We start from the raw sequence: 12,260 nt of genomic DNA, 5'->3' as shown, positions 1-12,260 counted from the left end.
GAAAAGTGCTGCTGTTCTTTGAAAAAACTAAAAACAGATGACCATCAGTTCAGTTCAGTTCAGTTCAGTTGCTCAGTCGTGTCCAACTCTTTGCGACCCCATGAATCGCAGCACGCCAGGCCTCCCTGTCCATCACCAACTCCCAGAGTTCACTCAGACTCATGTCCATCGAGTCAGTGATGCCATCCAGCCATCTCATCCTCTGTCGTCCCTTTCTCCTCCTGCCCCCAATCTCCCCCAGCATCAGAGTCTTTTCCAATGAGTCAACCCTTCGCATGAGGTGGCCAAAGTACTGGAATTTCAGCCTTAGCATCATTCCTTTCAAAGAAATCCCAGGGCTGATCTCCTTCAGAATGGGCTGGTTGGATCTCCTTGCAGTCCAAGGGACTCTCAAGAGTCTTCTCCAACACCACAGTTCAAAAGCATCAATTCTTCAGCACTCAGCTTTCTTCACAGTCCAACTCTCACATCCATACATGACCACTGGAAAAACCATAGCCTTGACTAGACAGACCTTTGTTGGCAAAGGAATGTCTCTGCTTTTCAATATGCTATCTAGGTCGGTCATAACTTTTCTTCCAAAGAGTAAGTGTCTTTTAATTTCATGGCTGCAGTCACCATCTACAGTGATTTTGGCGCCCCCAAAAATAAAGTCTGACACTGTTTCCACTGTTTCCCCATGTATTTGCCATGAAGTGATGGGACCAGATGCCATGATCTTAGTGTTCTGAATGTTGAGCTTTAAGCCAACTTTTTCACTCTCCACTTTCACTTTCATCAAGAGGGTTTTTAGTTCCTCTTCACTTTCTGCCATAAGGGCTTTTTAAACATCTGAGTTGATGTTTTAATATTAGCACTAATTAGAATGCAGGGTGTATGTGTGTAGGGATAGGAGAGAGTTACCTTCTGTACAAAGAGCTGCTGGATAGAAGAGAATTGGATTTATTCTAAATTGTTTAAAGAGCAGAAATGGAAGCATGAATATAATTTAGAAAGAAGGTAGGTGCTGAGTTGGTAATATAAAGACCTTTCCAAAGGAAGATGCTGACTGAGTACCCCTCACTGTCAGTATTAAAAGCTGGATTCACGCTTCTCATGGGCTGCTTCTTTCCAAGCTTGAAACATATCTTGGTTTTTCCTAACTGTGAGATTTTGTCCTCTATTTTCCCCAAATCTTAACTCCAATGTTTTTCCAAAAGTGTGTATCTTCTCCATGACAATCAAGTCTTTTTTTTTTTTAAGTATTTTTTTTTAAAGTTCATTTATTTATCTGGTTGTACCAGCTCTTAGTTGTGGCATGTGGGATTTTCAGTTGCAACATGTGAAATCTAGTTCCCCATCCAGGGATGAAACCCAGTGTGGAGTCTTAGCCACTGGACCACCAGGGAAGTTCCTTGATGGTCAAATCTTTACAGATGCAGCCTTTCTTTACGGCCCTGCCCCCTTGTCTTTTCCCAGACCTCTCTGTTCTTTTTACCTCCATTCTTCATTCTTTCTAACTTCCACCGGGAATGGAGCAACAATCCTAGGGTTCTAGGCAATGGTTCTCAGCACTTAACTATACATCATAACCTCCCTGGGAGCTTTACAGACTATTAATGCTTGGATTGCACTCTTAGAGATTCTTAGAGGTCTAGGGTGTAGATGGGACGTTAGAATTTTTAAAGCTTCCAGGTGATTCTAATGTGCAGCCAAAATTGAGGACACTCTGTAGAAAGAATGATTGTGTGATCCCCATGTAAATCAGCCTGGGGCTCAGAGGGTGGTGACATAGAAAGGGTTAGTTTTCCTAGCTCCTTCTCTCACACATCCTGTGCTTTTTCCCGTCACCAGCTGCCTCTAAGTAGGTAAGCAACAGCTGCAGGTGAGTTTGGAACAGATGTCAAGCTGAAAATTCATTCCAGCAATTACTATCCCTGCAAAGTCTTTTCTTTCTATTGAAAATAAACTTTCCTTTATATTGATATAACTGAAAGTCAAGCATGCCTGAGCTGTGCTTCAGTCACCCTGGGGCCACAAATATCCAAGCCAGCACTGGAGAAAAAGAAAGGGCAGGATTTCTGTACATGGCAAGTGTAAAATTGCATACATGAGAGGGGCTATAAAGAAAGCTGAGTGCAGAAGAATTGATGCTTTTGAACTGTGGTTTTGGAGAAGACTCTTGAGACTTGGACTGCAAGGAGATCCAACCAGTCCATTCTAAAAGAAATCAGTCCTGGGTGTTCATTGGAAAGACTGATGTTGATGCTGAAACTCCAATATTTTGGCCACCTGATGTGAAGAGCTAACTCATTTGAAAAGATCCTGATGTTGGGAAAGATTGAAGGCAGAAGGAGAAGGGGGCAACAGAGGATGAGATGGTTGGATGGCATCACCGGCACAATGGACATGGGTTTGGGTGGACTCTGGGAGTTGGTGATGGACAGGGAGGCCTGGCGTGCTGCGGTTCATGGGGTCGCAAAGAGTCGGACACGACTGAGCAACTGAATTGTTTCCCAGGTGGCGCTAGAGGTAAACAATCTGCCTGCCAGGGCAGGAGATGCAGAGTTAGGTTCAATCCCTGGGACAGAAAGATCCCCTGGAGAAGGAAATGGCAACCCACGCCAGTATTCTTGCTTGGAGAATCCCATGGACAGAGGAGCCAGGCGGGCTACAGTCTATGGGAGTCACAAAGAGTCAGACACGACTGAGGGATTGACCACACACATACACACATGCTTGTATTGACTTTTGTGGAAATTTTCTCTCTTTCCTCTTTGCTCTAAAATATCTCATTAAAGGACTCATTCTCCTTGACTTTTCAATTTTTTGCAGTTTTATTTCTTATGTCATATCAGGTTAGGAGGAATGGTTTGATCTTTGATCTTTTTTTCTGGCCATCTCTTTCTAATCATTCTCTTGATCCCTATAGACCCAGAAAAGAGACTTAGTCTTTAAGATACAGTCAACACACACTACTATATATAAGATAGATAACCAAGGAAGACCTACTATACAGCACAGGGAACTCGACTCAATATTTTGTAATAATCTAAGTGGAAAAAAGAATCTGAGAAAGAATGAACATATGTATATGTATAACTCAATCACTTTGTTGTACATCTGAAACTAATACAACATTGTAAATCAACTATACTCCAATAACATTAAAAAAAAAAAAACCCAGCCATGGTTTTGCCCCATCTTGAAGCTGCTCTCCAAAGACAGGGGAAAAGTGCCACTCAACTAATTCTCTAATTTCATCACCAACATTTCATATTCTATTGTGAGCTATTATTAGGGAATCTCCCAGTGGCTCAGTGGTAAAGAATCTGCCTGAAATTCAGGAGACAGAGGTTCAGGCCCTGGGTTGGGGAGATCCCCTGGAGAAGGGAATGGCTTCCCACTCCAGTATTGTTGCCTGGAGAACTCCATGGACAGAGGAGCCTGGCAAGCTGTAGTCCATAGGGTCTCAAAGAGTCAGACGTGACTGAGCATGCACAACCTCCAGATAAGGCTGAGTTCCACATCCATTCCACTGGACCAGCAATTCCTTAACTAATTAGGTTGCACACTGAAGACGGTAGCATAATTATTCCTGTACTTGAACCTACTGAATTGATGAGAAATTTAGTTTCTAGGACAGTGGGAGGTAGAAGAATAAAAGAATCGGAGTGTTCAGTAAGAAACTTAATTCTTTAGATTTGAAGAATTTACTAACAGCAAAAACAAGACACTTTAGGGAGGAAATCTCAGTTTAAGGCCTTCTAATGTGAGAAACTTCAAGTACATTGGATTGCTGACACCTCAAACTTCCCGCATGCAGATGCTCAAAATATTTCTCTCTTTATGAAAACTCCTTTAAATATCGTCTCGAAAAATTCTGTCCACTCAGGTATATTTGCAGAGGTGAATAATACTTCAATATGTTTGTAAAAGCCAACTGCTTGGCCTATGGCCTCACTGAGGGTGAATATTATCATGCTCCCACCAAAGAAAAGTATCTATCTTATTTAAAAAAGAAATCTTTCATTTTGTGCTCTATGGGAAAGTTTAAAATAGAGAAATATTATTTTCCTTAGAAGGCCTGATAAATAATTCAGACTAGCTATAAATCTTAATGAAAAAAAAAACTTTTTTCTTTTTCAGTGAATCTCAGTCCTCTGTCTGTAATGGAACTTAGTTGTTCTTTGACTGTTCCACATCTAATCACAATACTTTCTGGAAATGGCCTCTGATTTCTTTCTCTTTCTCATCCTCAATCTTTTGTGATTCTGGTGAAATTTATTCTAAGGGTGGACGTGTGACCCAAGTCTGATCAACCAGACCAGGGATGGTGATTAGTTCAGAAACATCACGTGATACAAGTTAGACCAATTAGAGACAGCAATGCTAATTTCAGCATCACCAATATCAGCTGGTACATTTTCATACAAGTTATCATTATAGGTCACTGCAGCTTAATCTTGCTTTGATATCCTGGAAGTAAATGTAGGACAAACCTCAGAGTTATCTTACCCAAGGGGAAAGGAATTGGGGATTTATACTCCACCCGCCGTCAGTCATTCGCTGAGAGCCACGGTTGGTAGTAGGGGTTCTCAGCTGGCACTAGTGGTAAATAAGCTGCCTGCCAATGCAGGAGACGTAAGAGACAGGGTACAAGCCCTGGGTCAGGCAGATCCCCTGGAGAAGGAAATGGCAACCCACTCCAGTATGCCTGCCTGGAGAATCCCATGGACAGAAGAGCCTTCTGGGCTACCGTCCATAGGGTCACAAAGGGTTGGAGATGACTAAAGCAACTTAGCACCCATGCACTGGTGGTAGTGGGAGGGGATCATTAATGCCTTACATCTTGGGCTTGAATGACCAGAGAGAGCCCTCAGGCAAAAATACACATTTGAAAGTTGACCCTGTATATACCCAAATGGCAAAGGCAGGGGGAATATGGGTGAGCTGTATCTGTCTTCTGCCATAAATAATGATCTTAGTACAATATCTTATTCCAATTTATCCTACCCACTTAGTAAATGTCAATTACTGATAATATATACTCATTCAACAAATATTTATTGCACCATGTACCAAGGTATATTTATTGTGCTAGGTGCTGGGAATAAAACAAGGTAAAGAATATCCCATCCATTAAGAAGCTGATAATCTATAAATAGAGACAAACAAGTGAGCAAGAATGAACTGCTGGGAGAACATGTATGAGAAGAACATGTATTCCTAACTTCGAATGTGTGTTCTAAGCAATTCCTCAGCTTTTGGCAGCAGGAAGACAACTGGAATAAGATGAAAAATAAATTAATAAATAGGTGACAAAGGAGGAAAGGAAGAGGAGGTTTCACTGTGCATCCTTTTGTTTTGCTGCATTTCATACGACGTGCATGCATTATGTATATTAAAAAGTTAACTTTTAAAAAGAATAATTGCTTTATTTTAAAGGAATAAATCTAGTAAGCATCAACCAATGAATAAAATGACCACTGTGCTAGTAATCTAAGTGACTGTGGAGTGTGGCAAAAAGGAACTGGGGAACGGGTTCTGTTTGGGTGATGTGAACACACGTTACATGGAAAGCAATAGCATCAGGAAAGTTTTGAACTAACACCCTGCGCTCTGGCTGGTCCAAGGAAAGGACCACCGGAGGTGTGGCGCCAGGAAGGTTGGAGAGTGGAGAGGCAGAGATGAAGTATCTGTCATCAAATCTCCAGGACTGTCAGGCAAGAGGCTGCACAAACAGCCCATCACGATCGCCAGGTCTTCCTCATGGGATTTTGGAGGGTACTCAGCAGACAATCACTGAATTTAATTAATTCTATTTGAAATGGATAAATTAACCTAACACAATGCAATAACACTAACTATTAAGACTATCCCTGGCTCAAGAATTCCCCGGTGTTCCAGTGGTTAGAACTCTGTGCTTCTACTTCAGAGGGCCATGGCTTTCATTCCTGGTCGACGGAACTAAAACCCTACAAGTCCTGCTGCCTGGCCAAAGAACAAAAATTTCACAGTCACTAAATAAGCCTTTGATTATAATCTGGTTTCCCAGGGGTGTAATCTATGAAAGGAGAGCTGGCTGTCTGAGTGAAAAGGTTGTATGTTTCTTTAATGAATGCATTCCTTTACTCGGCTGGGTTGGTGTGACTCAGGAGCTTTAAGTCTGATCCTCACCTTAGGGTGCGTGTGTCCTAAGTCGCTTCATTTGTGTCGGACTCTCTGAGACCCCATGGACTGTATAGCCCACTAGGCTACTCTGTCCATGGAATTCTCCAGGCAAGAATACTGGAGTGGGTTGCCGTGCCCTCCTCCAGGGGATCTTTCTGACCCAGGGATTGAACCAGGTCTCTAGCATCCCCTGCATTGGCAGCAGGTTTCTTTACCACTAGCACCACTTGGGAAGCTCTGATCTCGGGGTAAACTGAGGAAAATCACATTTCTTGATGTACAGAGTCAAGATTAGGACTTGAAGTACACTAGCCCCACCAAGATAAGCACCTGGTGGGGCCCTCAATCACACTTCTGTCTCATTTCACTACACACCCAGAAGTTTGAAGGTTCCATGCCTGTGATGACATTCATTCAGCTCAGGGCCTCCCCACTGCTCAAATTTGTGGAGGCCACAAATCACAAGGGCTAAATCACATACTCACCTCAGGATTTAACCAATGTTAGCATTTTACTGTATTTGCTTTACATATGTATTTTTACTGTAGGAAATAAAATGTGCTATAGAGAACTTCGTACCCTTCCATGATCCCAGGCTCCTTTCTGTTCCCTTTATTTTCAGAAGTTACATTATCTGAGGTTGGTATGCATTATTTTTATGCATGTTTTCATATTTTTACTAGAAATTTTTGAACTTCTAAGGAATAGGGTATGGTTTTATAAATTTTTAAGCTTTAATTGAATGGTATTATTTTCTCTATATTAATTCTGTCCTTTGTTTACTTAAAATTATGTTTCCTAGACTTATGTAGCTATATATGGTGGTACTTACATTTAAAGTTTTAATATGCTGACTCAACAATAAGTTTCTGAAGAAGGAAACGGTAACCCATTCCAGTGTTCTCACCTGGGAAATCCCATGGACAGGGGAGCCCTGGAAGGCTACAGTACGTGGGGTTACAGAAGAGTTGGACGCGACTTAGCAACTAAACAACAATAATACAAAATACCATACTGTGGAACGGATAAATTTTTTCAGTACATACCAGGCTTTGTCGTATCTAACTAAAACTTAATACACCACTATTCCATCTAAAATTTTTAAAAAACAGCAGTAAGCTTCTCCAGTCATCTCAAGCTTCCCACTGCCTCTGTACTCCTCAGGAAAAAGACATTGGCCAGCTCTAACCACACACTGAAAATCCTTCTCTCATCTTTCCTGTTACTGTTGTTTGGAATTTCATTTTTACTTACGAAAACAAATTTATCATTAAAAATTTTCAATTTGTATGTTCCCTATGTATCTCTCTGGATCCAATTTCCTCCTCCCTGAATTATCCATTTCTCCCTCATTTCAGATCATTCTGAAGTTTCAGTGTTCTCTTGACTGGAAAACCACACCACATTCTTTACAAAATGGGATTACCTTATAAATGTAGTTTTACTGCCACTAGTGTACAGCACAGGGCACTCTGCTCAATGTCATGTGGCCTCTGGATGGGAGGGGAGCCTGGGGGAGAATGGATACATGTAAGTGTAGGGCTGAGTCTCTAGGCTGTGGACCTGAAACTATCGCAACATTGTTAATCAGCTATGGGGAAGCTGAAGGTGTTAGTCCCTCAGTCGTGTCCAATGGACTGTAGCCTGCCATTCCCTGTCTATGGAATTCCCCAGACAGCAGTACCTGAGTGGGTAGCCATGCCCTTCTCTAAGGGATCTTCCTGACCCAGGGATTGAACCCAGGTCTTCTGCATTGCAGGCAGATTTGGTACCATTTTAGCCACCAGGGAATCCCTAATCAGCTATACTCCAAAATAAAATAAAGTTTAAAAAATGTGGTGTTAAAATTTTTTCTTTTTGCTCAATGATAAATATAGTTCTACAGATTCATTTCTAAAGCCCGTTTAGTTTTGTAATTTAATCCATTGATCCCCTACTGATGAATATTTAAATAGTTTCCAAATATTTGCTAATAAAAATAACATTATAGTGATTGGCTTTGAGTATCTCGGTCTTTGTGTGTTTGAGTGGTTCCTGTCTTTCGTTAAAATCTGAACCAGGGCATTTCATAGTCAAAACTACACACTTTTCAAAAATTGATACATGCTGCCAACCTGCAGTACTCTTGCCTGGAAAATCCCATGGATGGAGGAGCCTGGTAGGCTGCAGTCCATGGTCGCTAAGAGTCGGACACGACTGAGCGACTTCACTATCACGTTTCACTTTCATGCATTGGAGAAGGAAATGGCAACCCACTCCAGTGTTATTGCCTGGAGAATCCCAGGGACGGGGGAGCCTGGTGGACTGCTGTCTATGGGGTCGCACAGAGTTGGACACGACTGAAGTGACTTAGTAGCAGCAGCCAACCTGCCTTCAGAAAAATTATTGCAGTCCTGCCAACATTGTATGTTTTCCCACTTTCCAAATATTTCATCCAAAATGGTTTATCAATCTTTTAAAATTCGACTCACTTTTCTTTGATTATTAGTAATGTTGAGGGGCTACACTGACCTCCTCTGTTCACAGAACAGATCCTTCTCACCTTGGGAGTCTTCAGACATGCTCTTCCTTCTGCCCAGAACCTTGGTGAGCCAAGTAAGGTATGATTAACAGTTTGGGCTTTATTTATTGATTTATTTTTGGCCACATCACTCAGCTTGTGGGACCCTCGTTCTGTGACCAGGGATTGAACCTGGGCCCTTGGCAGGGAGAGTGTGTAGTCCTAACCACTGGACAGCCAGAGGATTCCCTGGACTTTGGGCAATGGCATCCTATGTTTCAGCAGAAAGATATAAGATTGTTGGTAATTTTAAGAAGTAGCTGGAAATACTTTACTTAGTGTAAAACTGGCAGATTCGGCCTTGCAAATGTATGGCAATGCTGTCTACCTTTGTAATCCTGTCTTCCTTAAACATTTTCAGTGCAGTCTATTAGGAAAATGTATTTCTGATCTCATCATGTTGGTCATCAGGGTTTCAGTTCCCTTCATTATATGTTTATTGAACCCTGATTATGTCTAAGTCAGTATAGAAAGCATAAAAATAAATTAGACCTGGTCTTCTATGCCAAAGCCTTTGACTGTGTGGATCACAATAAACTGTGGAAAATTCTGAAAGAGATGGGCGTACCAGACCACCTGGCCTGCCTCTTGGGGAACCTGTATGCATGTCAGGAAGCAACAGTTAGAACTGGACATGGAACAACAGACTGGTTCCAAATAGGAAAAGGAGTACGTCAAGGCTGCATATTGTCACCCTGCTTATTTAACTTCTATGCAGAGTACACCATGAGAAACGCTGGGCTGGAAGAAGCACAAGCTGGAATCAAGATTGCCAGGAGAAATATCAATAACCTCAAATATACAGATGACACCACCCTTATGGCAGAAAGTGAAGAAGAACTAAAGAGCCTCTTGAAAGTGAAAGAGGAGAGTGAAAAAGTTGGCTTAAAGCTCAACATTCAGAAAACGAAGATCATGGCATCTGGTCCCATCACTTCATGGCACATAGATGGGGAAACAGGGGAAACAGTGGCTGACTTTATTTTTTTGGGCTCCAAAATCACTGCAGATGGCGATTGCAGCAATGAAATGAAGTTTACTCCTTGAAAGGAAAGTTATGACCAATATGCTAGACAGCATATTAAAAAGCAGAGACATTACTTTGCAAACAAAGGTCTGTCTAGTCAAGGCTATGGTTTTTCCAGTGGTCATGTATAGATGTGAGAGTTGGACTATAAAGAAAGCTGAGCACCAAAGAATTGATGCTTTTAAACTATGGTGTTGTAGAAGACTCTTAAGAGTCCCTTGGACTGCAAGGAGATCCAACCAATCCATCCCAAAAGAGATCAGTCCTGGGCGTTCATTGGAAGGACTGATGCTGAAACTGCAATACTTTGGCCACCTGATGTGAAGAGCTGACTCATTTGAAAAGATCCTGATGCTGGAAAAGATTGAGGGAAGGAGGAGAAGGGGACAACAGAGGATGAGATGGTTGGATGGCATCATCGACTCGATGTACATGGGTTTGGGTGGACTCTGGGAGTTGATGATGGACAGGGAAGCCTAGCATGCTGTGGCTCATAGGGTCTCAAAGAGTCGGACACAAGTGAGCGACTAACTGAACTGAACTGTGTAGAAATAATCCTATGGTCACACAGGACGGGGAGATCTAGTTCTGAGTTATTTTGCCAAAATTCATTTACCTTCCTCTTTTCTGAGATACATTTAATTCCCAATAAGGTATCTTTGGAGGGAGTATGGAAGGAAAATATACAGACAAATCTCATACATTAAGCCTGGTTTCATTTATGACTTCAATAGCCTTTTTGCACTTTTTGGTGTGAAGAAGGCAAGACTTGGAGTTGACCTGGGTTAAAATCCCAACTCTGCTATTTGTAAGCTGCATGACCATAGCAAGTTATTTGACCTCTTTCAGTTTCAGTTTCCTTATCTGTAAAATGGGAGTAACTAACATACTTTATAATATTTTCTAGGAGACTAGAAAATCATATTTTCTAGTAAACCGCCCAATACATAGCAGACACTTTATATATGTTGACTATAATTATTGTTTTACATGGATATGCAAATGAAATTTCAAATCAATTTTGGGAACACTGGCTATTTATAAATTGGGACTATCCATAATCAATACTGGAGAAGGCAATGGCACCCCACTCCAGTACTCTTGCCTGGAAAATCCCATGGAAGGAGGAGCCTGGTAGGCTGCAGTCCATGGGGTCTCGAAGAGTTGGACACGACTGAAATGACTTAGCAGCAGCATAATCAATACCTCACTAACATTTTTCATCATTCTTAATATTTACTGACAAAAAAAAACTGTTTAATGTGGGACATCCTTTCAAATCTTCCACCCTTTTAATACAAAGAAGAGTCTTCAATAGCTATTAACTTAGAGTTGTAATAATGAAATGCAAAATAGATACTGCATATGTTTATAAAACAATGGAGTATATTCACAGAAAAATCGAATATTTATATTTCTACCCTAACATAGCCAAAAGAGAAAAATCTCTATTTTTACCATTATTCCAATTCTATAACATGCTTTGTAGTTTCAAGAATGGAAGGACAAGGATATTTAACCTTACTTTGAAATATAACGCAAACAAGCAAGGACTTGCCTGGTGGTCCAGTGGTTAGGGCTCTATGCTCTCACTGCTGAGGACCAGGGTTCAATCCTTGGTCAGAGAACTAAGATCCTGGTGCAGCTAAAAAAATCAAAATCAAACAACAACCCACTACTGAAACATAAATAAACAAAAGCAAGGTGATATTAGATCTCTGGTTCTCAAGGAGATGATTTTATTCCTGTTATGAATCATAGACCCTTGGCTCAGCTGTCCACACCGTGGTCTGACTTCTTGCCTTCCTAATGTGGCCGAGCACTTAGTCTGCAATCTTGGGTCTCTGGGTAAAGCAAAAAAAAAAAAATCTATCTTACAGGATTCTTGTGAGAATTAAAGGAGAAATGGATTTTCAGTCCTATTCCATGGCCCATAGAGACCTTCAATTAATAATATTAATAGCCATTATTTATGGTAACACTGAAGTCAGCTAGATAGCATGAAACAGTACTCTGGTTCTATCTTACGCTGGGAAGCAATTGCAGCTAATTGTCTTACTGCACCCAATCCATCAATCTAAGCTGCCATCATCATTTGCCTGGACTAGTGCCAATGCCTCCTGACTGGTCTCATCATATTCACGTTTGCTCTTCCTGCTTCCATTCTCCACACAGAAGCCAAAGTTATCCTGTTAAAAACAAATCAATACAATCTGGGGAGCGGACAATTGAAACAAAATTGTTCTAAGGTACTTCTATTTTGGGAGAAGAGGGGTTAATATATTGATTAGCTTGAAGCTTTCTCAAGTTAAGTAACCATGGTAAAATTTCAAAGATTACTAAAGATTAAAATTTCAAAGATTACTAAAAAAATAAACAGTAAATAATAAAATGAGAAAACAAAGAAAGAGGGACAAATTTTAAAAGTCAGAAATATAACAAAAGATAGCTGGAGTTTCTATATAATATCATACCAAATGGACTTTATCTTAAAAATTAATTTTAAGGATAAGATATGTC

This window comes from Bos javanicus, chromosome 17 (genome assembly GCF_032452875.1).
Source record: "Bos javanicus breed banteng chromosome 17, ARS-OSU_banteng_1.0, whole genome shotgun sequence".
Lineage (NCBI taxonomy): Eukaryota > Metazoa > Chordata > Mammalia > Artiodactyla > Bovidae > Bos > Bos javanicus.
Note: the sequence above shows the minus strand (reverse complement) of the source record.